The sequence below is a fragment of the Sceloporus undulatus genome, chromosome 5 (assembly GCF_019175285.1).
Source record: "Sceloporus undulatus isolate JIND9_A2432 ecotype Alabama chromosome 5, SceUnd_v1.1, whole genome shotgun sequence".
Lineage (NCBI taxonomy): Eukaryota > Metazoa > Chordata > Lepidosauria > Squamata > Phrynosomatidae > Sceloporus > Sceloporus undulatus.
Window position 1 is genome coordinate 106625215 of NC_056526.1, and position 27300 is coordinate 106652514.

The 27300-nt window shown below is 40.8% G+C and overlaps 1 long non-coding RNA gene across 2 annotated transcripts in view; it reads left to right on the top strand.

Moving 5' to 3' along the window:
• Window positions 1–25713, top strand: part of LOC121931194 — a 972450-nt gene extending 946737 nt beyond the window's left edge. Inside the window, exons 2-3 of one of the 2 annotated variants that reach the window (XR_006104094.1) lie at window positions 22988–23878; window positions 23977–25713. This is a non-coding gene — a long non-coding RNA (uncharacterized LOC121931194). Of the gene's footprint in view, window positions 1–22987 lie in introns of both variants that reach the window. The other variant, XR_006104093.1, reaches the window with a different exon arrangement.
• Window positions 25714–27300: the final 1587 nt, after the last annotated feature.

Consider the following 27300-nt stretch of genomic DNA (forward strand, 5'->3'; position numbering starts at 1 on the left):
TTTCCAAACACAAATTGCTGGGTTCTTCCTTCTCTTCAAAGAGGAACAATTTTTATTGCTGTAATACAGTGATTCTTAGATTTTGTCATTGCAAAACTGAGTGCATCACATTTTTATTGACATAAATCAAGAGTGTGAATCACGCCGAGCTGGCAAATTTGCAGGTTGAGTCTTTTCTGGAAAGTGAATCTGTCTGATCTTCTGAGTACAAAGAGAGCCTGCGCAATGTAAGCACCTAACTCCAGTGACAAAGTCTCCCAGACTCAATGACCCAGTCACACTATCAGGTGAATGGGGAGGAAAGCACCCATGTGAGTTAAGCACCCAGAAGAATAAAGATGGCTGAACCATTTTTTCTTTCTCATCAGCATGATCGACCCATACTTTATACAAATAGCCATGTCGTATGATTGCCTGAGCGAGGATCACTCAGTGTGGTGAATGTGCATCTGCCCTGTACATCCAAGATGAGGATGCTCCACTCCTAAAAATGCACACCAATTTTGGGCAAATTGCAGCTTATGGTTCACATATAGCCTACAGTCTCCAAGTATGTTTTTCTAAAGGGAAACTTGTTTACCTGACTGGATCATAATTTGTGCTGTTACATTTATTATATTAAAAAATCAGCTAGCCTTTATCCATTGATATTCATTGACTATCTCCCTTTTTAATAGTTTAGTCTTCTTGAAATGAGTGAAAACCTTTAAAGGCATAATTAACTCTTCATCTTTTCCTTTCCTAAAGCAATAACATTGGTTTGCATATTTACCACAATACAAAAACACGAAATAGATTAAATTATAATAACTGCTTTGCTTTATGCAATATTGACTAAAGAGATTTGCGTTATTTGTGATGGACGTCAGATTTTGTTAGTGCTGTGACAACTCCAAAAATAAAAAAGTAAAAATGAGGAAACCAGAGTTACAAATAGATAATACTTAAATCACATGTTATTTATAATTAATATATTAACACAAACACTGTGCTGATTAATTACTGTATGCAATTGTTATACTAAAGTATAAAATAATCAAATGTTGAACACAGCAGTGTTTTTGATAAAACACTGACATGAACTCTAATCCAATATTTATTTTAAAACACACAATAGTGATGAAAGATTAGGAGAAATGGCACAAAAATGACTTAAAATTTACTGTTTCTATTAATTTTTGTCTTTGAAGCCTTTCTGTGTTGATTTGTTTTTTAATTTATTATTATAGGAAATTTTGCCACCTGGTGACAAAATATAGAAACTGCAGGCTTGCCATGAATGTACCCTGAAGGCACAAGATCCTGTCTATTCTTGGACACTAAGCAGGTTCAGTACTTGGTTCGTACTTGGATTGAATTCCACCAAGGAATACCAGGAGCTGTAGGCTATACTTCCGAGGACGGCATTGACAAACTACCTCTGTGTATTCCTTGCCTAAGAAAAACACATTTAGGAAACTCATGAGGTCATCATAAGCCAACAACAACAACAACAACAACATGGTTTATTTATATTTCCCGCATGTCCCTGTGTATTGAGGTGGGATTACAACATAGATAAAATTACAAAATACAATAAACATACATCAAATCCTGAACCCTCCCACCAATAAAATTAATACAAAATTCAACAAAACATGACAAGTGACATGAAGGTGCACACACACACACACACACACACACACACACACACTTATTCATGGCTAAGCCTTGACACCAATCTAATTGTGTATCAGATACGCACACACAACCACACAGAGACAACAGGTTGTGCCTACCACATGGACTGGTGCCTAGATTGGCTCTGAGGCATGGGTTTCCACATTTTTTGAGACTAACTGGAAAAAAAGAAGCTGGTAGTATGTTTTTGTAGACTTGAGCCTACTTTCTAAAATGCATTCTATGATCCTATTCCTTGTGGTCTGCATTTCATGGCTAGTCCCATCTAGAGTGCCTACTGAATCAATGGAAATTACCTTAAGTGTTGATTTCTAAAATTACCACTGATTTATTGTGTTTATCTATTTGATGCTTTCATTCTGCTTGGGACTAACGATTCATTTTATGCTTATGATAACACCAATAATATTATCAATGCAGGACAGGTCTTTTTTTTAACAACAGATCTTTGTTTGAAACAAAAGGCTTTTGGGATGAGCATAGATACGTAAGTTCTAATGCTGTCATGAAATCCCACGGTAACTGAGATTTTAATTGAATATTTGCCCCTTGGACTGGTGAGACAGCACCTTGATAATTCTCCAACACTGTTGATTCTCTAACTTTCTTGAGAGATCTGGACTCCACCACCAGACTAAGGCACAATTTCGCTCTCTTCTAATCTATATAAAACTGTCTCACTACAAAACTAGTCTCTTTCTCCCTTTTTAATGCTAAACATGCATACGGCAAGCACAATAGGACAGGCTGATAGATCACGAATACACAAATAATCAATTTAATTTCCTGCATGGCAGGGGGTTGGACTGGATGGCCCTAGTGGTCTCTTCCAACTCTACGACTCTATGATTCTCTATGATTCTACTTTGACTGCAAGTCAGCAGCTTTTCTCATCCTGAAGATGTCGCATAAATTGTAAAAAATATTCCTGAATATGCACAATTTTTCTTCAAGCCCAGCAGCAACAGCAAAACAAAACAAAACCCTAACATGTCATGGTGGCTCATTTTAAGAACCAACAATCTGTGCCTTCCCTCCCTGTTTTCTTATTTACCATGTGAGGGTAGTAATAATGTGCTGCCATGTGCTCCATTGTGATTACTGAGGTAAAAACAACATGTGTGTGTCAGGGTGACCAGATATCCTAACCATAAAGGAGAACAAGGCACCACAAAATGTATGATGTTCAAGAAAAAATGTAGGACATTACCAAATAAAAGCTAAAAATACTGATATAAATATCAACTCCTGCTTCTTAGTGATGCTCAAAATGGAGGACATTTTGAAATTTCTCCTAGACAGAAGATTCAAATGTAGGACATGCCCTGGAAAAGGAGGGTGTCTGATCACCCTGATGTGTTTACGTGTATGTTTTGTCCCATGGTCCAGCAGCTTGTTGAGTTCAGTAACTAAAAAAGAAACTATTTTAGTTATGCTTGAGAAACAGGAAAGTAATGAGATGATAATAGTAACTACGTACTTGTGGAAGAGTCTTGGAACTACAACTGTATGGATGGAGGATTATGGTCTGATTTATGGCCTCTGACTTAGTTCTTTTGTTCTCTCTGAACAATCACTCAGTCCATTGATTATCTAGTCAGAAACCTTAGATCTTATCTTTATCTCTGGTACACAAGATCACTGTACTTTTAGAAATCTGTCCACTACCTGTCATCAGGTGTCATCTAATGTACCAATTCACAGGGTTATCTTCAGTAGCATCTATTTCTTTCTTTGTATTTCTGAATGGAACATGTGTCAGTCTTCTCAGACTGAAACCTAAACAAGCTTTCTCTTTCTCTGGCAAATACTGTCACATACAGTTCTCTTAGATGCAAGTTGAAGTGCTACAAATGGTATAAAGATTGAAAATGTAGAGGGAGAAAAAAATAAAATTAATGTGCTGAAGGCATATTAATATTTGCATAATTAGAAGATACCTTTTATGTGCATAATTATAATGCACATTCTATTAGAAGAGAGTAAACATAAAATTATTTGCACAGTGTGCACAAGTAATATGACTGGATTTGAGGAAATGGAAAATACAGCCCTGTTGCAATAGAAGGCCCCCCTTCAGCCTCACCTGACAGATCCTTGGTTCCTCCTGACTTAGGCACAAATGCTTCTGAAGTAGGCCTGGATAAAGCTAGATTCTGGGATTGTTTGTATGATGCCTTAGTTTTACTTCAAACATGTCTTCCTACTCTTATATATGTTACCTAGCAGTCTTCTCTTCTCCAAGCTAAACATACCATCCCTCAGTTGTTCTTCATAAGACTTGGCTTCCAGACCTTTGATCACCTTGGTCCAACCTCCCTTTGGGCACAGTCCATATCCTACTACCATATTGGAAAGATTTCTGTCTTTTAAATCCAATGTAGAAAAAAGTTTATAGATTAGAATTAATTGGAATAGATTATATGTATACATATGTAATTCCACAAGGAGGCAGCAGTGTTCTTTTCAATTATCTAAAAGGATAGTTTTTTTTAAAAAAACTCTTTCCCAATTTTTAATGCTTTTAATCTATTTTACTGATTGTACAAGTGAGAAATTCTGCAATTGTATGCCCCAGTAGAATGGATTGTGTCACAAAACAAGAGGTCCTCCTATAGTACTAACTAATACATGCCCTGCAGTATACATTTATTAGTTTATAAAATTACCTGATCATCCATGTATGTCCTTTTTAAAAAAGTGTTAGAGCATCCATTTCACCAACTGTTTTAAGAGCCTAAACTAATGAGGAATAGTAAACTTGCAGTACTAAAATGTCAAATAAAGCACATCTTTCTCATACTTGTTCACTTCTGCACTATACCAGGGAATATTAAGGCAATATGATTAAGAAACATTTTATGTTCACCTACATCTACTGGCATCTCTGTTACAAACTGATTTTACTGGAATCCCACTCTAGCATATTTATATTGCAAGTCTCACATAAAGGAAGCTGCCCACCTTAGAACTATGCCATTCCGAGACAGGCCTACATGGGAGAAGCTTTGCTGAGTAGAGCTTGTCTCTTTACTATTTTCCTCTTTGAAGCACGGGACATTCCCTGGTAATGGCATTAAGCATCAAGAAGTGTTGCACAAGGTTCATGTTCAAATAAAAAGTCAAACTTAGGACTATACACACACGCACACACACCTTTCAAGAAAATACTTTCACTCTGAAATCCCTCCCCATTGCCCAAAGACTGGGCCTTGAGATCAGGCAGCCTTCATCTACAGTAGTTGCTCCAAAAAAGCTGCATATAACAAGAGGCATATAACAGAGGGGGGGGGGTTGGCGGAGGGAGAGAGATGTAATTTTAAAGGTGATGTTTTTGCCCTGAAATTCCTCCCCTTCACCCTGAGGACCCAAGGGGCCAAGCTCTGAAATCTCTGGTAATTTATATTTAGCCACCTGGCTATGGTGGTGGGATTTCATGCTCCTTTGAAGCAAGAGGCTATGCTGATGGAAGTGGTGCTGCTGGTAGAGTCTCCCATCTCAGGTAGGCTTTTGCTGAGGAACCAGACTAAATATGCCAAACAGCTACTGGGCAGCAGCAGTAGTGGGAGTGAAACTAGTGGAGAATATCTCAGAGACAATGCCAGTGGCACCATAGCCAACATTTACTAGTGTTGCACAGAAATAAAGGTGAATCCTTTTTGGATGTCTTTTATCACCAAAAACCCTATGAAGAGACAATCCAAAATGCAACAAGAGATAGTGTGATAAGATGAAACTCCCAGGGTGGATGACACTCAACAACCTACTGGGGTACAGTGGAGGACAGTTATGCGTAGCTCTGGGCCTAATGATGCAGCTGCACCCAAGCCAAAAGGATGACCAGCTGTTGATATACTCAGAGGTGAAAAGAAAGTCTGAAGCTGCACAACACACAGTATATGTTTGTGTGTTGTATGCCTTCAAGTAATTTCTGACTTATAGTGATCCTAAAGGGAGTTTTCTTGGCTAGATTTGTTCAGAGGAGGTTTGCCATTGCCTTTCCCCCGAAGCTGAGAGTGTGTGACTTGCTTCCATAATTGGAGCATAAGGTCCAAGGTCACCCAATGGGTTTCATGGCCAAGCAGGGATCGAACCCTGGTTGTGGTCCAACACTCAAACCACTATGCTACACTGGCCTCTAACACAAGTTATAGGATCATGGAATGCGAGAAGTATAAATCAGGAGACGTTAGATATAGTAAACAAGAAATGGAACATATACCCATTGCAGTACTTGAGATGAGTGAGATAAAGTGGACAAGAATGGGACATTTTGAGTCAAATAATGACATTGTTTTACTCAGAAAATGAATGCCTAAGAAGAAATGGAATGACATTAGAAGTGAAAAGAGATGTACAGAAGCAGTCAAATGACATAATGCAAAGTCTGACCGAATCATATCAATAAGACTTCAAGGAAAATGCATCAATATAATCCAAATTTATGCTCCACCTACAGAGGCAGAAGAAGAAATTGAAAGATTGTATGCTGGATTCAAGGAAAAATTTGACACACGTCCAAAGAAAACATCTTGTTAATCATAGGTGATTGGTATGCAAAGACAAGAAACAGAGCAGAAGATTGGAGGAAATTTGGCCTAGGATCAAGAAATGAAGTAGGAAAGCAACTGACTGAATTTTGTGAGAGCAGCAGTTTGTTAATTGGAAACATGTTCTTCAAGCAAATAGGTTACTTTTTATATGGACATCACCTGATGGTCAATATAGAAATCAAATAGATTACATAATGGGAAGCAGAAGCTGGAGAAACTCCATTCTTTTTTCAAAAATAAGACCAAGAGCAGACTTTGGCACAGATCATGAACTACTAATATAAAAAAATTAGAGTAGAGCTAAAGAAGAACACTAGGGGACTGTTCACACTACGTTATAAACTGGTTTGCAAACCAGTTTAAAAGGGAGTCATTCACATTTGCGCTGGTTTTTCCTGATCTGAATTCAAGGGGGACTGGTGCAAATCCCCCTTAACTCAGTTTTTTCCAAGACCAAGTTTTCCTCCATTTCTTTTTCAAACCACCAGGTTTTATCAGGGTGCCCCCAATGGAAACTTGCTCCAGATCCAATTTGGGGCATCCAGGGGGGAGTGGTTAGTGTGCAAGGGGCAGATCATGCCCAAATGGCTTGGGCCCAGGGTACTTGGAGGACCACCTCTCCCCATATAATCTGCCCCGCACACTCAGGTCATCTGGGAAGAGTTTATTGAGTATCCCTTCTACAAGATATAGGTCAGCCTCTCAAAGGGCATTTTCCATCTTGGCCCCTGGGATCTGGAACACGCTCCCCAAGGAGCTCCGTGCCGCCACCTCCCTGGATCTCTTTAAAAAGCGACTGAAGACCTTTTTGTTTCATCAAGCCTTCCCTGATGTTCCTTGATATGTGTGCCCCCCCTCCCATATGATTAACATCTTCGAGTATATTGCTGGCTTGGTTTAATGTTGATTTTATGTATACTGTGCACTGTTTTGTAAGTTTTAATTATCTATTGCAATTTTTATCTTGTATTGTATCGTTATTGCAATTGTTGTACACCACTGTGATTGAATGGAATAGCGGTATATAAATAAATTTTATTATTGTTGTTGTTGTTGTTGTTTTTCCTCTTGGCACTCGGTTGCAGGGGTGAAAAAAGCAGCTCCAGAAATGCAGTGGATTCAAACTTCCAGCACTTTAGAAAGTCTCTTCAAAGCACAGCACAGCTTTTTTCTTTTCTGCTCATCAGTCCCCTTATCTGCACCAATGTCTGATTCCCAGCCCAGAGCTCATCAAAGCCAGGGAGGGGGTTCTCCTAGGAACATTACTAGACAGTGGTTTTTTTGACAGCTTATGCACATATGTGCTATTGCATGGCCACAGTAGACTGCACCTTTAAATACTCACGTCATCAGTATGACAAAGGTGTGCATGATTTGCTTGACATTTAAAAAAAACAGTGGGGCTGTGGGTTAGGGGTCATTTTCTCCTTTTCTCCAAGAAATAAAACAGACTCTGCTCCCAATTTGGTGCAAACTAAAGCTCTTGCTGAGAGATTATATTATTATATGGCTGAGAGAGTGTGACTCTCCCCAAGGCTTAACAATCCCAGGGTTTCTTGCTAAGGTTTACTCTGAGGGGCTTGCCATTGCCATCCTCGAAGGCTGAGGAGGGGGGTAGGTTGGCCAAACAGTGTGATGTAGATGTGCATCATTTGATTGACAGTGTAAAAAAATGGGAACAAGTGAAATGGCGGTTCCATTTTAAATCAATACAAATGGTAATGTGAACTTCGTCTAGGTTAAATTGCCATGGAGAGATTTGATCGGGGTAAACATAGTGGGTACTTTGATTTGGTGTTAGATCATTGAATCTCCCCAGATCTACTCATCACAAAAACGCTAAGCCAACCATTGTGTCAAACTACAACCAGAAAAATTTCCCCAAAGAATGTAAAGATAATCTTTAAAAAACTGATTTGCCCTATCAGCATAAATGTCTGGGAGCCTCAACTCAACTTCAGCAACCTGTGCACAGGGAAATGGAGAACTACTATAATAATAATACATGCAGAGAAATAGAAAATGACAACAAAAGGCCCCAGAGGGGCATTTCCAGTTAGGTTAAACACTACAGATAATATTACACTTTCCAAATGGTACTATTTTGGACTAAAATTCCCTGAATCCTCCAGACTACATAGATATTGGCAAAAAAGTAATTTTTCTGAGCTCTGCCTATACATCTGACTTCAACTGAAGATGGTTTCAAACTGAAGTTCAATATTCCTACGTTAGGGTTTAATCCTAATGTTAGTATCAATGATTGCAGGCTCTGTAAATCTGTTAAATGTCTAAGAGTGTTGATTTACTAATTTATTTTTTATTCATAAGAGTTGCTAAGTGTGGGATTAAGACAAGGATGGGAATTGTGTGGCCCTCCAGATGTAGTTGAATTGAAGCTCTCAGCATTCCTCACTACTGTCTACATTGGTTGACCCTGGTTAAATACCAACATAGTTCTCATAGAATCATAGAATCATAGAGTTGGAAGAGACCACAAGGGCCATCCAGTCCAACCCCATTCTACCATGCAGGAAATCTCAATCAAAGCATCCCTGACAAATGGCCATCCAGCCTCTGCTTTAAGACCTCTAAGGAATGAGACTTCCCTACTCTCCAAGGGAGCATGTTCCACTTTCAAACAGCCCTTACTGTCAGGAAGTTCCTCCTAATGTTGATGTGGAATCTCTTTTCCTACAGCTTGCACCCATTGTTGCTGGTCCTCTCATTCAATTCAGAGCAGCAATGAACTCCAGAACAGATCTATAATCTCAGTGGCACCAGATTCACCTGTTGTCTCATATCTTCACTTGAAATGTGGGGAGGAATCACTATTGTCAGTTTTTCAAGAGACTGCATGTATTTTGACATCTGGGTCATACCAGAAAAACATCTAAAAAGGTAATGTGAAGTGATATATGTACTGTCGGACTGTGCTTCTTTTGTGTCTTTTTGGACTCCTTTATTTATTTAGCAGTAACCATGTACATCTTTAAAAAAGCAATAGAAACAAAAACAAAGCAAAACTCTGCATCACTTTTCTGACGAAGTTGCTCAAACATAGCAGTTCATTTCATACACATCAGTCAACAAAATCCTAAATTAGACTTTTGCAGGCAAATCTCTAATAAAATGGAAAAGAGCTGTACAAATTTATGCCATCACCTTCTGTCATCTGTTTTCTTTCTCTCCCTTTTCCTGAAATTGAAATCTCCATTGGTTAAGGACATTGTGGAAAACAAATGTATTCAAGGGCTTTAGAAGTGAATTTCAAAGTAAAGAAGTCTTTCGGATTTTCCCCTCACTTCTCAAATCACAGTCATATGTCTTTCTGCCTTGGAAAGGCTTCTTGACATCTTTGTAAGAATGGAGTTGAAACTTGTTTAATGGTCTCACTGCATTTTTTTTTCTCCAAAGAGAGCTGGAAATATTTAGGAAAGCAAGCAAGTGGAACAACTAGTACAGGCAGAGTATCCCTTATTTGGAATTCCGAAATCCAAATTATTCCCAAAATTATCCACATGGATAGTTGAGACTTTTGCTTTCTGATAGTTCAGTGTCCACAAACTTTGTTTCATTCACAAAATTATTTAAAAGACCATGTGTATAAAGTGTATATGAAACATAAAAGAATTTTGTATTTAGACTTGGATCCCATCTCATTATGTATATGCAAATATAAAAAATCCAAAAAAGAAAGAAGGAAAAAAGGCCAAACTCCAAGGCACCAAGCATTTTGGATAAAGGAAACTCAGCCTGTAACTCAGTTTACATGGACATGCTTCTTGCCCATATCTCTGTGAATAATTGAAGGGAAAGGGTCCAGTGTAAACTTGCATTAAAACCTCATCTCAGCAGTGCATTTGATGACAAAATACTTTATTTATTTCTATGTCCTTGAAGATAATATCTCTTGAGAAACTCTTTTTCTCAGATGCAAAAGCTATTACCAGAAGTGTGATTTAGTGTGGGTTTGGCCCACATGTGGATTATTCTCCACTTAGGAGCAGCATTTTTAAAAATCATTTCCTGCTTCTACCCACTAAGCAATTATTAGTGAGCTTATATGATAAGTATGAACTGCATGTAAATTGTACATGTGGCTCATCCAGTAGTGTTTTATTTTTCTTTCCTTCTTGTTACTGATAGTTACGGAAGAAGTAAAGTTAAAAGAATGAAATATTTTGGAAGAAAAGACATTAAAACGGCTGCCACTGAGTGAACATTTAATGTCAGCAAGCAGGACAAAACCACCAGGAATGCCAATTTTCTTACTTTTCACTATGCTTTTAACAGCAACTTATTTATTATCTCCATGCCATGATGTGCTGATTCCCCTGCTGATCAAGCTGCTATTAGAAGCACAAGGACATGTTAGGCTGTTTGTTTCTGTTCCGTTTGCAACCCTTGCCCTGTCTGAGATGTACAAAGAGAAAAACAGCAGAAAATGTATCTGCGTGACAGAGTGCTAACAAATTACAAATGGATATTTCTTTGAGGGTTTTGTCAGAGACGAGTCCCGGTTCCTGAAAATACTGCTAATGCATGAACACCCAGACTTGAGTATATGATAATACTGTGTCTTGTTTTCCTCTGTAAATGTCACTCTGGCCTACACAGTGCATTGTTTGCTTTGGCATTTTGAAAGCTCCAAGGACAGAGCAGCACAAAGCTCAGCACAAACAATAATTTTTTCCCACTCAAGGTCAAGAACAAATTGAAATAGTTGACATTTAATTATTTAGAACTGAAGACTTTAATTTTTCCTTTGAAAAATGAATTAGAAGATTCTTCGGTTTGCATGAAAGGCAAAAACATGGAGAAGGGGGAAAGAGAAGCACTACCACCGGGATTAAAAACTGAAATAGAATGACGCTGTCATGGAACACTTTGGGCCATCTTCAGCAAAGGACATGTCTTTAGGAGCAGTAGAATGGCCTTGCTGAGTTAGACAAACTCCCATATAGTCTAGCATTCTGTTTTGAATAGTAGCTAGCCCATGTTGTCACAAGGAAGACAAGAAACCAGAAGTGTTTTTCCATTGAATCTACACAAGATAGTTCTCAGAAGTATGCTGCCTCTAAATGTGGAGATTCTATTAACTGTTCCAACTAACCTCAGACAAAAATTTATCCTCCTTCCTTCCCACTCCCCACTCCCCCCACCCCCTGAAAAGAGGAGAGGAGAAGAGAGGAGAAGAGAGGAAAGGAAAACCAAAAGATCTGGATCAGAAAACAAACGTCTTATTTTACAAATAGAAAAGAAATCACATCAGACAGCATACATTTCCTACAACAAAAAGAGGTTTCACCACCAGTCCAATTACCAATCTTTGTGGGTCTGAATCAGTAGAACTTACATAAGTGCCAATTTATAGGCCCTGCATCTGCACTGTAGAAATAATGCAGTTTGACATTGCTTTAATTGCCATGGTTAAATACTGTGGAATCCTAGAATTTGTAGTTGAAATATTTAACTTTCTCTGCCAGAGAGCTCTGGTGCCACAACAAACTGCAAATTCCAAGATTCTACAGTATTCAGCCATGACATTTAAAGCAGTGTCAAGCTGCATTATTTCTGCAGTGCAATGACAGCCTGAACCTCCTTGTTTCAGTGCAAATCTGAATCAGATCTGGGCTATTCTTTCCTTTTCAGAAGAGAATTAACCAGCATTTCGCTATCTGCAAAATTACAGAGATCATCATAATACTGCTGTTACATACACTGGCCATTATAACTGCTATTACATAAAATGACATATTACATGAACTTCAACAGGGAGAAATGTAAGGTACTGTACTTAGGATGGAAAAATGAAATGCACAGCTATAGGATGGGAGATATCTGGCTGAATGAAACTACGTGTGAAAGAGATCTAGGAGTCCAATTAGACCACAAGTTGAACATGAGTCAATAGTGTGTTGTGGCAACTAAAAAGGCCAATGCAAATTTAGGCTGCATCAATAAAGGTATAGTGTCCAGATCAATGGAAGTAATAGTGCCACTCTATTCTGCTTTGGTCAGGCCCAACCTGGAATATTGTGTCCAGTTCTGGGCACCACAGTATATTTCTGCAGTGCAATGACAGCCTGAACCTCCTTGTTTCAGTGCAGTATATGTTGTTAATAATGGACTGGTTGCAGTTGAACAAACTGAGACAGTGATGCTCCTGGTTAATCAAAAGGTAGATGAGAAAATACGGATACAGCCTGTGTTGGATGGGTTACATTTCCCCTACAATCTCAGGTTTTTAGCTTTAGCTTTTGGACTAAGCCCTGACCCTGAATGCCTATATTTTGATGGTGATCAGGAGTGCATAAACTGATGTATCAGGTTCCTTGGGATGTCAGATCTGGCTGCAGTGACACATGCACTGATTTCATCTCGCTTTGGTTATGATAAGTTATGTGGGGTTGCCTTTGGAAACTGTGGGCCCGAACAGACAGGCCAAAATAAAGCTGCTTCGGGTCTCTTTGGAGGTATGTTGTTTAAATGACACACACATCTTAAGAGGTTAGAAGCTATGCCAAAGCTGAGCTCCAGTCCTTAGGACTGGAGCATGGTTTTGGCATGGCTTCCGGCCTTTTAGGACGCATGCATCATTTAAACAGCACGCTTCCAAAGTGTCCCGAAGCAGCTTTATTTTGGCCTGTCTGTTCAGGCCCTGTGGAAACTTCAGCAGATCAAAAATGCTATGGCCAGACCCGTGACCATCGCTGGTTAACAAGAGATGTATAGATCCACAGTTGAAACTGCTTCATTGGCTGCAAGTTTGCTTCCAGGCAAAATTCAGAGTGTCCTTTCAAGGTCTACATGGCCTGAATCTAAACTATCTGAAAGATCCTATCTCCCTAGAACTCTGTCTGAGTCTTAGGATAATTGAGAGAGGACTTTCTCTTGTTCCTACCATTGACAAAAGACATGTGCTGGTAATTGGTTGTATACCAGAGAATTTTTTTAATGGTGTGTACATGATGAACTTTTGCTTTCTTTTTAAATGATTTACCTTTTTTTATCCCTGTTGTTTTAACATGATAGCCAATTTAACTGTGGTGTGTGTGTTTTACTTTTTATCATCAGATTTTTAGTTTTATCTTTTTTAACCTGTTATAAGCTGCCTTGAGTCCCATGTCAGGAGAACGGTGAGATATTAATACATACATGCATGCACACACTCATACTTGTGAATTCATACTGTTTCCTTAAACCAAATTGCTTCGGCTGGAAATATTGTATTTCACCTTGAAAACAGTATTTTAACACAGGGGGTATTACCATGGGGCTGACTTTACTGCTTTTATCATTGGTTTCAAATATTTTTCTTTCCAAGACATTTTAGTAGGTTAATTTGTCCTTTTATATTTTACTGCCTTTTAAAATATTTTATGACACCATTATGTTTTCTTTTGTTTTTATTGTCTTTTGGGATAACATGGTCGTTTGGGGTCTTGTCTGTAAACTGCTTTGATATGTTTGGATGCAGATTGCCAAAAGTACCCAATAAGCATAATCATAATGATCTGTTTGTCTCTGTAGTACAGAGACAAAAGAAGTTAAGAGCTCCATGCTTAGGGAATAAGGGGTGTGTGTGTGTGTGAGAGAGAGAATTTGAGAATAGGAAAAGTAGTGTGAGTCCCTAAGGTGGAGAATGTGTTGACTTGATTCTCAACTCAGAGCAAGAAAACACTTTTCTCCATTGGCCTGATCATAGGAAACCTCTGTACAGATAAATTGTACCTTTAATCAAGTATTAGATTTTTTTATACCTACATACTTTACAGATCTAGCTCTAACCAAGATTTTGTAGTTGTTGTTTTCATTTTTGGCATGGAAATGTTTTACTTCAGGACACAACATATTTGTTGCCTGTTAATTAAGAGGCATGGACTGGGAGCTATTGGATAACCATTATATTCATGTTTTAACATGACAAGAATGAATATATGCTCATTTTAATGTGAATAGAGCATGTTCTTTCAATCATTCTTCCCGCCCCCTCCAACCTCTTTTGTAAATTGTGGGGTTCCTTGGTTCCTCTCTCTCACTCGCCTAAATATGCTATGCTCCAGTCATCTGGAGTCACACTGAGTATGCGCAAGGGTGCCATTTCGCAATTAAGAATCCTCTGATGTGATGGCTTACTTCACACAGAATCTGGGTCGCGTTCAGGGAGGCTATTACAGCGAATTTAAGGTGTGATAAGTAATGATGTAATTGCGTGAATTTTCAAATTGACCTCGCTATCTTCTCTTTCAAAATTGATAGCCTCCCGTCCCGTGTGATAAACTCCCCTATCAATGGAATCAGAACAAGGGAATCACAAGCAGGCCTTTTTAAAGCTTCCAACAGGCCTAGAAGCTTGCATGGACATTGCAGACATCTCTTCCTTCTCTCTGCCCTATTTGACAGTATCATTTTAACTGACTCAGGACTGTTACAGACTGCCAAAATAAAGCTGCTTCGGGTCTCTTTGGAGGTATGCTATTTAAATGATGCATGGGTCCTAAGAGTCCGGAGGTCCCGCCAAAGCCACACTCCATTCCTAAGCACTGGAGTGCAGCTTTGGTGCAGCTTCCGGATTCTTAGGATGCATGCATCATTTAAACAGCATACTGTACCTCCAAAGAGACCCGAAGCAGCTTTTGGCAGTCTGTAACAGGCCTCAGTGAAAAGGGTTTTTTTGGGGGGGAGGGGGCATGCAGTAATTTCTCAGTGTGTTAATTTTTGACTAGTGATCCAAGAGAAGTATGAGTTGGTCCATATTCTATAGGATTTCTGAATTTACAGATGCTGGAAGAACAATGTCTATGCAGAGGCTAAACTCACAGCTGGAATGCCAGTCTTTTATATAAATTACTTTTTTTTAACTGCAGATCCCAGATTCCCTCAGTCAGCATGGCCACTGGAAGTTGTGGTCCAAACAAAATGACATAGAGGGAGACAAAAATGATCTAAGAATCAATTGGAAACAGCAGATTGTGGAACTACAGTCCTCCCTCTGTTCTTGCGGACTTGGGATCTGCGCCCCTTGATTATCCACGGAAGGAGAACGAAGGGAGTTAAAATGGGCCGCGCACCCATGCCATGTGACTGAATGCCCCCTGTGGGAGTGCACCTCTCTTTAAGCCAATAGGCTTGAATATGTACAGTTTTCCATTTTCCACAGGGGAGGGTCTGGAACGGATCCCTGCAAAAACAGAAGGAGGACTGTATATACAAGATTCTTTGGAACAGGAAATACACTGTCCACAGAAAGGAAACTTAGTATTTTTATTGCTAAGGTGTAGCGAGATGAACTGATTTCATCCATTTTCAAAATGGTAAGTTGTACTGATGATGCACAAGAGTCCAGCTACAATTTGATTTTACTGTTTGTGGTAAATAATAATTGCAACTGATGGGATGTTTTGTTATTTCTCCTGTTTAATGTTTTTTTCCCCCTGAATGCTTTTTTAATAGACTTAAAAAAACCACACCTGCCTATTGGGCTACCATTGTGGCTTCATCCTCCTATCCTCAAGTCAAGTTATTAATATGCCTGGATACTGTTTTGGAAAGGGGGAGGAAAATGTGTACTGTGCATTAATTAAATCTGCAAGTCAAACAAATGAAAAACAAGAGTTCCTCCCTACACTGAAGTCAGTGACTCTATAGGGCAGACAGAGATACTTCTCATCTTGGGGTTACATTTTAAATGGCTTTTTATACAAATGAAAATGAGAATTCCCATTGAAGGACATTACAGAGATCTTTACAATAAACACATACACATATGACATGGGCCCTGTATATTGTATATTATAGAAATATCCTTTCTGAATAGTCATTTCAGTATCTTCTTTTCAAAAGAGAGAAAAACATGGGTTAGGGCCTTCCTTGTGGTGGTTCCCATCTTAGAATATCCACTTCTCTGATTGCCTTCTATTACCGGATGAAAATATCTATGAATAGAAGCAACTCTAGAAACAAAGCTTTTGACTAAACATAGCAGCACTATCCACACACACCTGAAAGTGCTATATGGATGTTTAATAATACATTAATAAATGAAGATAGCCATTCAACATTCATTCTGTATTATATTGATGATTTGATTATAGCTATGCTGAACACCAAGAATACACAGAAACCTGAATAAGGAAGGTGAACTGAAAGAAATGGGGGATGCTACATACAGTCACCCCTCCCCATAGGCAGGCTTGCCTTCCATGGCTTTGAGCTTACGTGGAAGGCAAGCCCCAGCAGAAATAATGGGGCGCATACCCAAGCCGTGCACCCTGTGCACCCCTGTGAGCACATGCCCCATATAGGGAGGTACTTTGTTGCACCACACAACTACTTTGCAATGATGTTCAGTTCCATGAGGCTTGGTGTTTCGCTATAAAAAGAAATGGGGCAACATTAATAAATGAAGCAACATGTAGCAAAACCATTTATGGGCTATACTGCAGTGTGACTGAAAAATATGAATAATACTTAGTATTATCATAATGCATGTTTATGCTCCAACTACAGAGACAGAAGAAAAAGAAGAAATTGAAACCTGATCCTGGATGAGTACTCCAAACTGCCTTGCATTACAGACATCTAGGTGGATGTGTGGGTATTTCTCCCAGTTTTGTCTACCTGAGTTCTCTTGGTATTATGTTAGATTCCCTATCTATTAATATCTATAAATGCAGAAAGGTAGAGCCATAATTCACTCCCAAGAACTTGATGACACCATGCAAACGTTGAAGGGTTTCCCTCCCTTAATTTCAGCCCAATGGACAAATGAAAGGATTAATTTAAATGTAGATTCTCTTGAAGGTATATTGCTAGTAAGGTACAATTTTACAATACGAATATCTATTAATGCAAAAAAAAAATTGCAATCATATTTTACTCTCAGGAGCAGTTCAGAATGTTCATCCGACTGTGGCCTAAACAGACCCTGGATGATGCTCCATGACTTCCATTGTGATGCGTTTATTGTTCTATGGCAGTTAAGGTACCCAGGATGAAGCAGTTAGCTGCTGATACATGTCAAGAATAGGAAGCTAATGGGTTATTTCAAGTCTTCGTTATTTTAGCCTTCCTTCTGAGAAGGGAAGCGTGGTTTGCAGGATTTTTGGTTTTCGGTACCAACTTCTCTTCCATGGCAGGGTTTTATTTGCTCAAAGGAATGGAGGAGGGCATTTGTTATTTAGCAAATCTCTTTGGTCAGCCTTGGCGGGGCAATGGCATTTGATCCATTCAAGAGAATGGACCATTTGGTGGAAAGGAGGAGGAAAGGTTGGTGGGAGAGAATTGATTCATGTTGAAAGATGAGAAGATCCAGAGAGAACCATCTAAGAAGATCCAGAGTGGCTGAATGGCTGAAGTTGTGCACCTTCAGATTCTCCAGTTAGGTTGGCATCATCTCCAGGGAAAGAACTTTGCTCTCAGAAATGTGAGTAGTCACTGTCTGATTGTTTATTTTAAAATATGATTTAGATTGTAAATTGTTTAATTGTTACAGCCTGTCTTTTTACTTTTTGTTGGACTGGGCTGCTTGAAGACTGGGGATTGTGTGTTCCTGCCTTTGCCTCAGCATTTGCCACTAGGAGCATATAAATAATTGTTATTTTTTTTTGGGGGGGGGGAATATTGGGATCTGGGATTGTACTGTTTTAACTTGCATGCCGCCCCGGATGTCTCGGACAGAGAGGCAGGATAGAAATAAAAATGTATTTATTTATTAGTAGTATGCGGTCTTCCTTTCCCTAGCTTTCAGCATACGCTGAGGCCGCAGCACAATGTAATGAATGGCATCTCTATGCACACCATCATCCATGAAAATAAACCCCAAAGCCAATCAAGCCAGCAGCATGAGAAGAAAGCTGTAACACAGCCTCCAACTTTTTCTCTTCCCTCCAAAATGAGACACCATTTAAAATGTTAAAAAATGTCAACCAAACATCCAAATCTTGGTGAATGCCTTTTGTCAATCTAATCCTATGGTGAGATTGTGAAACACCACCAATGGCATCTCATAGGCACCTTTAAAAAACCCTGCCTGGGGCCACCACCCTTCGTGCAAAATTTAGGTGGCCTATGATCTCCTGAAACTCCCTTAGAGTTGCCTTTCAAAGAGAAGAAAAATTACAGACACTGAGCTTTAGGTCAAATAGTTTGTCATCTAGGAGCCTACAACATTGATTGACCATGTCAATCGGTATGCCCAAAAAAGTAAGTTGGCTGCATGGACCTTCTGTCTTTTCTCATGCTAAATGTTTCAAAACATTGAAGTAGCTGGAGACATTTATCAGAACCAGAACCTCCAGTAAAGAGGAAGTCATCTAAATAATGTATTACCCCGTTTAATCCCGATTTATACTTAACTGCCCGTTCCAAGACTGTCGCAGTGACTAAGGATGGCATCTCTCCTCTGGAAGCCTTACTTGAGTCGATAATGGACTGGATGAGGGAAAACAAACTCAGGTTGAATCCAGAGAAAACAGAGGTACTCACAATATAGGTACCCTAAGTCCAGGGATGGAGATTTGTCAGCCAGTCCTGGATGGGGTTACATTCCCCCTAAAGGACAAAGTTCACAGTTTGAAAGTCCTCCTTGATCCATCCCTGCAGTTGTCATCTCATATAGATGTGATTGCCAGGAGTACTTGGTATCAACTTCGGTTGATACACCAACTGCATCCCTACCTGGACTGAAAAGACCTTGAAGCAGTGGTACTTGCACTGCTAATCTCTCGTTTACAGTTCGGTAATGCGATCTACTTGGGGCTACCCTTGTACCGAGTCCGGAAGCTTCAGCTGGTACAAAATGAGGCAGCCAGATTGGTCATCGGTACATCTAGGTTTGACTATATAACACCAGTATTAAACTCTCTCCACTGGCTGCCAATTACCTTCCGGGCACAAGACAAGGCATTGGTGATTACCTTTAAAGCCCTACATGGCTCAGGCCCGAGTTACTTGCGGGAACGCCTCTGCCTACACAATCCGCCCCGCACTCAGAACATCAGGGAAGTACTTATTGGAACATCATAGTACCAGGTTAATAACAACTTCCCACAGGGTGATTACAGCAGCATCCCAAAATTATGAAATGGCCTGTCGGAAGAGATCCGTTGCATTACCACCCTAGAGGCCTTTAAGAAAGCACTCAAAAGAAATCTCTTCCGACGGGCTTATCCACCAGATTCTATATAAAAGTCGATGACAATAGCCCACTCTTGACTTCGACCACTGATTACTGATAAATTGATTTTAGAGTACTAATAGGAATTCCTCAATTCAATATTAGTGATTTATTGATTGTATTAACATTTGTACTATTGTGTATTACTCTGTATTATTTTATTGCTGTAATCCCGCCTCGATCTTTGGAGAGGCAGGAAATACAAATATACTCTATTATTATTATTATTATTATTATTATTATTATTATTATTATTATAAAAGTTTCAAACATAGAACACAATACTGAGCATCCCATGGGAAGTGCTCAGTTCATATAAAACTCCCCATCAAAACTAAAGCCTAACAATTCAAAATCGTGAGGGTGCACCGGCAACAGTCTAAAGGCAGATTTAATATCACACTTTGTCAGCTCAGCCCCTATGCCGTGTTTCGTTACTTCTTTCATGGCCATATCAAAAGAAGTATATCACATGGTAGCCAAATCATGTGGAATGGCTTCATTAACTGAGTCTCCCATAGGGTAAGATAAATTATGTACAGTATAAGCCTGAATTCTCCTGGTGCCTTATAAGGCACTATCCCCAAAGGAAAAACCCTCAAAGTTGGGACAGGAGGTTCTCAAAAGGGACCAGTCACCCTACCCCTGGAAACCTCCTTTGCTATCTTTAGTCTCACTATGTCCTCCATACCCCTAACTGACTTCAAGTTGGGCGCCATGAAGGGGCGTCAAAGGCCGCAAAGAGGGATCTTAAAACCACCAGTGACACCCGCTAACAAAAACAAAGCTGCCTCCCTAACAGGATAGCAACTTAACCAAATAGTGTACCCAAATTTATGGGACTAGGTCCCTTTTGCAGGAGGGCTGGCAGAGCCCGTCACCATTTTAGGACCCTGGTCCTTCTTGGCGGACTGCTCATGTCCTCGAGAGCAGATTTTGAATGAGTGATTACCCCACAGAGAATCCCTACAAGCCTATTGCAGAATACCTACAAGCTAAACTCCCAGCATAAAAACTTCTGCTGCTGTCCTGGTGTCCCTGAACCATGAAAGGAAGGTGAAAGAGATGCTTTCTGGACCAAATGTCCACTGTGCAAACACTCCTCCTGAGTGGGCTGAGCGGGAGTCCTGAGTTGTATCCACAGCTGCGAGTGCATCACATCCCATCGCAATGAAGGGTAAATAGCAGGTAGCATTCGGAATGCCGCATCATAGAGCAACCATGCTGGGCCTGATTAATCAATGTATGCTTTATGAATAATGTCTATGTATTGAAACAACGAGGACTCCTGCAAAGATACATCCTGACCCATAGAATGAGCAGCTCCATCGTCTTGGGCACATAATTGTTCTAGGGCAGAAATAGGAGAGCACATCTCATTATACATCAACCTCTTATCAGAGATCTTAGCAGAAGGCACAGGAAGAATGTAACCAGCCCTTTCTGCTTCTAATGACTGTATTCTAGCGAATGTCCCCCCCCCTCCCCATGGAAATTCATCATCGCTGTCATTATCAGAGTGAACAACCAGAACCCACTTGGATGAGGTCTTTTTAGCTGGACCTTTGACTTTGTTGCCTACAAATCCCTTCTTTGGAGCCATAATGCAAAATGTCAATAAAAGTAAACAACATCCACAGCTTTGTAACTATGAAACAATTAGGTAATATAGAAGCACAGCACTTTCAATGGGATACTAATGACCAAATAACTGTCTCACAAAGAAATGGGAGAGAAATTGAATAAAAGTTAAAATCAGACTCCCATTGAAAAACCATCCAGGATAGACCCTGCTTAGCAAAACAAAAAACAAAACCTCGAACACACACAAATAGCCACCTGTCACAAAATGGCTGGCTAACAACCAGTTAGCCCCTAAACTTACCTTTGTATACAAGCCCCGCTGCAATAACAAAATATTGAAACAACAAAATACAGTGCCCCCGCGCTATAGGTGGGTGCCTCATACGTGGTTTCCTTTTTACGCGAAAGCCACGCGATGGGAGAGTAATAGCGTGCAAGCCCATGGCACACACACTCTCCCGTGCCACAAGCACAAGCCCCAATCCATCAAATGGGACTCAAGCTTACACGTTTTTTGGCTGGGGGGGGGGTTCCGAAAAGAATCCCCCGCGTAATCCAAGGGACCACTGTATACAAATATAGGAATTTCAGAATTTAAAAATAACGAAATATCGCAAGCTCAAAATAAACAACTATTCAAGCAACCTGCTCTTCCTTCTTATCTGAGCTAAGAAGACTGGACCGAACATCAGAAGGCAGCAAGGCTGAGGCACCAGGAAAACAAGCAAGTCCTCCTTCGCTTCATGGCAATGCAAATGAGGCAAGGAAAGGAGCAAAAGCTGAGGTGCCCACAGCTCCAGCAGCTCTCTCCCTGCTCTGGCCAAGTCGTAGCAAGCGACGGGAACCACGCTGGTATCCAGAGCAAACACCAGGCTCAAGCCGGACTCTCGCAAACATCAGCCCTGCCCTGCAGCCAGCATAGAGGGACTGGCTCATAGCTGAAGGGTCGGCCAAACAAGCCAACACTCCCTTGCCTCATTGCAAAGCGAGCGAGGTGATAAACAAAGCCAGACAGCTCCTCAGGGGCGATAACCCCAAACTGAATGAAAGGTGCCCAGGCCGAGGCACACACAGCGCCAACAGGCTGTGTCTACACCCCAACCGATTCAGCACGACAAAGGGGAGCTGCGCCAGCATCCGAAGTATGCTGCCCGACCTGAACAAGACCATCCTCGGTCAAGGCCAGGAATGTACTCTGCACAGGAGCAAGCAGACGAGGTCTCCCTGCACCAGCGTTTGAAGCAACTGACAGGGGTTTGAGCGAGTGAGCCTCAAACAGGTTAAACCTGCCCCACCTCTTCCAACAGCCTGCGGAGTACACTGTTTTTATTTCAATTGCTGGTCTCTCCAATGAGAGGCCAGCAAAGCCTCCTCCCCAGACCACCAGAGAATTTCCAGTAACTAACCTGGCTGCCGTGTTTTGTAGTAATTGGAGTTTCCAGACTAGGCACAAGGGTAGAGCACATTACAGAAATCAAGTCATGAGGTTACCAGTGCATGTACTACAGTTTCTACGTTCCTTACTTCTAGGAAAGCTGATAACAGGTGCTCCTGATACTGCTGCGTTCACCTAGTTTGTCATGTGAAGCGAGGGATCTAACAGCACCCTCAGACTGCGAGCACAGTCCTTTGAGGAGAGCATGACCCCATCTAGGACTGGAGGTTGAAACCCAATACCTGGTTTGGGGGCCTCTAGTACCTCCATTTTGTCTGGATTCAACTTGAGTTTGTTTTTCTTCATCCAGTCCATTACTGCTTCAAGACACCCACTGAGAGCAGAGATTGCCATCTGTCATTGAAGCTGTTGACCGAGGCATGGAGAAGTTTATTTGCGTGTCATCAGCGTACAATAACTCTCAGTCCAGCTTTGACTCGAATCCATGCTAGTAAAAACGCATTTCCACGTTTCTTCAAAACTGTCTTTCTTCTTATTACCTTGGTGATCTCTTCCACCACAACGCCTTTCCTTTCAATTCACTTCTTCCAGCAAGCTATGAAGCCTGGTTTGCTTGATGGTTGGCATAACTAAGAGATTACTCCAATCAAGTGAAGCTTCATGAAACCCTCCTCATGGCTGGTAGATATGAAAAGCTGAAGCTATGCACCTATTGGAGCCACCAGTTCGATTGGTTTCATTAGAGGGAGGAAACCTTGCTTCCAGAAACATGAGTATTCCTTTATCCCAAAGGCTATCCAGGTAGACTTAGTCCTCCAGGTGAGTATTCTCCACTTTACTTCTAGTCCCAGGCACCTTCCTTCAGGTTTTCTGCAAACCAACACCCGTGAAGTGATGCCTCTTCAGCTCCATCTTGTAGACTTGGGTGACAACAGAAGGACTGAAGTTCCAAAATGCAAGAAAGCTGGGAATATCTAAGCACAGCATCCCATCGTTCACCACAAGGTGAATCAAAAGTTTTGGTTCTAAAAATTCTGGAAGAACATTTAAGAAGAACATTTAAGAATGATTGAAAAGAATGACCTCTTTCCCTGCTTCTTGCAGACTTGGGTGACAACAGAAGGACTGAAGTATACAAGAAGTTCAAAAGCTATACTCCATCCAGTGAGACAAAGTAGCCGATAGGAAACTCTGTTAACACACAGCTTCATGACCAGGGAGAGAATTTAGCTTTCAGAAACGTGAGTTTTCCTTTATCCCAAAGATGACGACTTTCCAGGTGGATTCAGTCCTCCAGGTGAGTATTCTCCACTTCACTTCACATTCCACCCCGCTTCCTCCATTTTTTCCTGTAAAGCAACAGCTGTGCATCGATGCTTCTCCTCCTCCATCTTGCCTACTTGAATACTCAGAAGAACTGAAGCTCCAATATCTAAAAAAGCTGAGGATATGTGGGTGCAGCATCCCATCATGCACAACAAGGTGAAACAAAAGTTTTGATCCTAAAATTTCTGGAAGCCATCTGCAATTTCACCCTTTTCTTTTCATACACCATCAACATTTTCATTGCTGTATATCAGGTTCCTGCAGATAGATGAGGAGAGGTCATCGAGAAAGCCCATTAATTCATGCAAACATCTCAGCAGACGTTAACTTCAAAGAAACTAAGGCATGTGATGTAGAAAGATGAAACCTGTGAATGCAGAACATTTAAGAAGGATGGAGAACATCTCAACAGAATTTAACTTCATGGAAACTGTCACAAGGTAAGTGATGTCCAGAAATGGACCTTGTCGATGCAGAAAAAGGTGTGAGCCTTCAGGTAAGAAGGAATAGGTTTGGCCTGAGCAAGAGCTGGCGGGTTGGTGCTCTGTGGTCCTTGCTGACATGCCCAGGGTAGCACTGACCGCCACTTTTGGGGTCGGGAAGGAATTTTCCTCCAGGGCAGATTGGCCTGAGATCCTGGAGGTTTTTCGCCTTCTTCTGGGCATCCAGCAGCGTCCACCTGTTAGGATGTTTGAAAAATTAATGTATTTTGTTCCTGTTGTTGTTAACTGCCTTCAAGTTGATACTGACTCAGGGAAACCTTATGGAGGAAACACTCTCCAAGCCCCTCTATCCTCAACCACTCTGCACATTCTTTTAGGCTCTGAGCTGTAGCCTCTTTAACTGAGTCTATCCATCTGGTATGTGGTCCTGTCCTCTACCATTCTCCTAACCTCTACCATTCCAAGCATTATTGCCTTCTCTATTATGGTCACATTATGAAAAGGCTTCTAGAGAGGGTTCAGACTGGGTATGTTCCCATATCCATGTCTTCCTGTCCATCCATGGTACCCTCAGCATTCCTCTCCAGAACAACATCTTAAATGAGTTGGTTTTCTTTCTATCAGCTCACTTCACTATCCATTCCCCAGATTCCTACAGGATGATGGCAAAGATAATACTTTAGTGTTTATTGTTCTAGCTTTGCATTTGATGCTCTTGTCTAGTTCCTTCATAGCTGCCCTTCCCAGTCCTAGTCTTCTGATTCCTTGGATGCAATCTCCGCTCTGATTGTAGATGGATCCAGGCTATGAGAGTTTATGTCAAACCTGAGTGATCCTTACTGTTGTAAAAACCTGCCAAGCTGAACTCAGCAGAGAACAACAAGCCTCTGAAAGAAAATTAATGAAAGATATACATAGGGAATTTTGAAATATGAATTCCACTTTCAAAAGGAATAAATGCTACAAGGTCTTCAGAGACCCAAATAAGAAACCTCTTACCATTTGGAAATGGAATATAGTTAAGACAATGGATATTGTTCACTGCAAAACGATAGTTCAGTAAGTGTGTCCAGTAAGAGCTGATCCATTTTTTTTAAAAAACCCTGCTTCCTAAAATACCATTAGATCCAGTAGCAGCACTGTTTATTAAATTTAAAAGAAAATTCAGAAGAAACATTGCGCTGTCCAGACAGAATGGCTTTTCCTTGATGATGACGATGGACTCTGGAATATGCCAGCATGTCTTCTACTTGGAGAGATGGAAGGAGGGAGCTTCAGCATTTGTTAGCATAAGGAAGGCTCTTGTCGACATGCCCAGGGTAGCACTGGCCGCCACTTTTGGGGCCGGGAAGGAATTTTCCTCCAGGGCAGATTGGCCTGAGATCCTGGAGGTTTTTCGCCTTCCTCTGGGCATCCGGCAGGGGCTACCTGTTAGGCTCTTTGGGAGATTCATAGGAATCAAGTTAAACTTATAATTTTAAAACTGGCCAAACTGAACTTGGCAAATAGACATAACAACCATAATGCAAAATTAATAAAAATCAGAATCTTGGAAATAGTTCTGTTTCTTTCTCTTTTGTTTCTTCATTTTGGCGTTTACAAATACGGTACAGTTGGTTGTGTTTCTCTTGGAGTATCAAGTTCAGAGAGAACAGCATTTGCCTTCTATTTAGGTAAAATTTTATGTCACTTCAGAAACCATAGGGCTCTCCATCTGTTAATTTTTTTACATAATTTGGAGGCAGCCATTCCTAGAGAAAAACCTGTAGATGAGCCTAGTTGAGGTGTTTAAGCCTTTCACATGGAGACCTTTCACACTACACAGTTACAAGACTATGATTCCACGGGAATTGCATGGCTCCATCCAATGGACTATTATCCTTGCCTGCTGAGGGTCACTCCAGTGGATGAATCCAGTGGGGCGAAAAAATTCAGCACCCTCATGGCCCCAGGTTAACAATATTTAGGCAGAGGGCTGGACAAATGCATGTCCTTGTTGTGTGTGTGTGGGGGGGAGACATTCGGGATCCCTGGAGCTGGAAACTGAAAAGCCCATGATGTGACTCTCCAGGCAACAGCTCTTCCAATTTCCCTGCTTCCTTAGCAGAACAGGTATTCCAGCCATGACAATGGAAGATGATGGTTTCATGTGAGTTTATCACATGGGACGAATCCCGTGCAGAAACTAAATTTAAACTGGAAACAACCTGCATTTGCACCATGTTTTTCAGATGTTTGCATGAAAGAGAAATGATGCGAAAATAACCCAAAGACAAAGTCGTCAAGACCAGCTCCTTTTTACTTTCACTGAATTCCAAAAGTACAAAGGAGCTTTCCATTTGGATTATTTTTGTGTTATTTCTCTTTCTTGCCAACGCATCTGACAAACAACGCCCAGATTTTAAAATCCCATTTCTGCATGGGATTTGACCAATTTGCCCTCTGTGTGATAAACTACATAGTTGTTTATTTTAAAAAATCCTTAATGTGCCTTTGGGGTTTTAGTGACATCTTGATCACATTCTCGGACACCTCCTGGGGAGATAGCCATGGATGTTGCCTCACCTTGATGCCCACTGCTTTACCAGAGATCCCATAGAACCTCCCAGAAGCAATTTTGGTAATGGATGAAGGAAAGAAAGATGATAAACAGTGGCGAACAATAAAGTCCAACTTCAGTCCTTGCCTGCCTGCCCACCTGCCCTTCCTCTGGATAGAGGCTTTCAATCTTTCTGGAAACTGACACAATGGTGGCAGGAGCAGCCCATAAGGGTTATGCTATTTTCTCCACAGATGGCAGCAATGCAATGGGTGGATGGGTTGGGACCTTTCCATGTACCCTTTGATCTATGGGGTCTAATGCATCCTGGTCCATATTGATTCCAACAAGCGAAGTTCATTCTAAACTGCTAACATAACGGATGAAAGGAACTGGGAAAGAGCGGGAAGACCTGGAACTCATATAGAGGGTGGGTGGAGCTACTGCCAAAAAGTCCTCTCTAGTGATTCCTGAAGTTTCCAAAGCTGCACAGGTACAGAATAACCCATTTGTGTTAATCATAGAGACCACAAGGAAGAACTACAGTTTCCAGAACTGCCTAGCATTGAGCCAGGGCAGTTAAAGAGGTCTCAAAA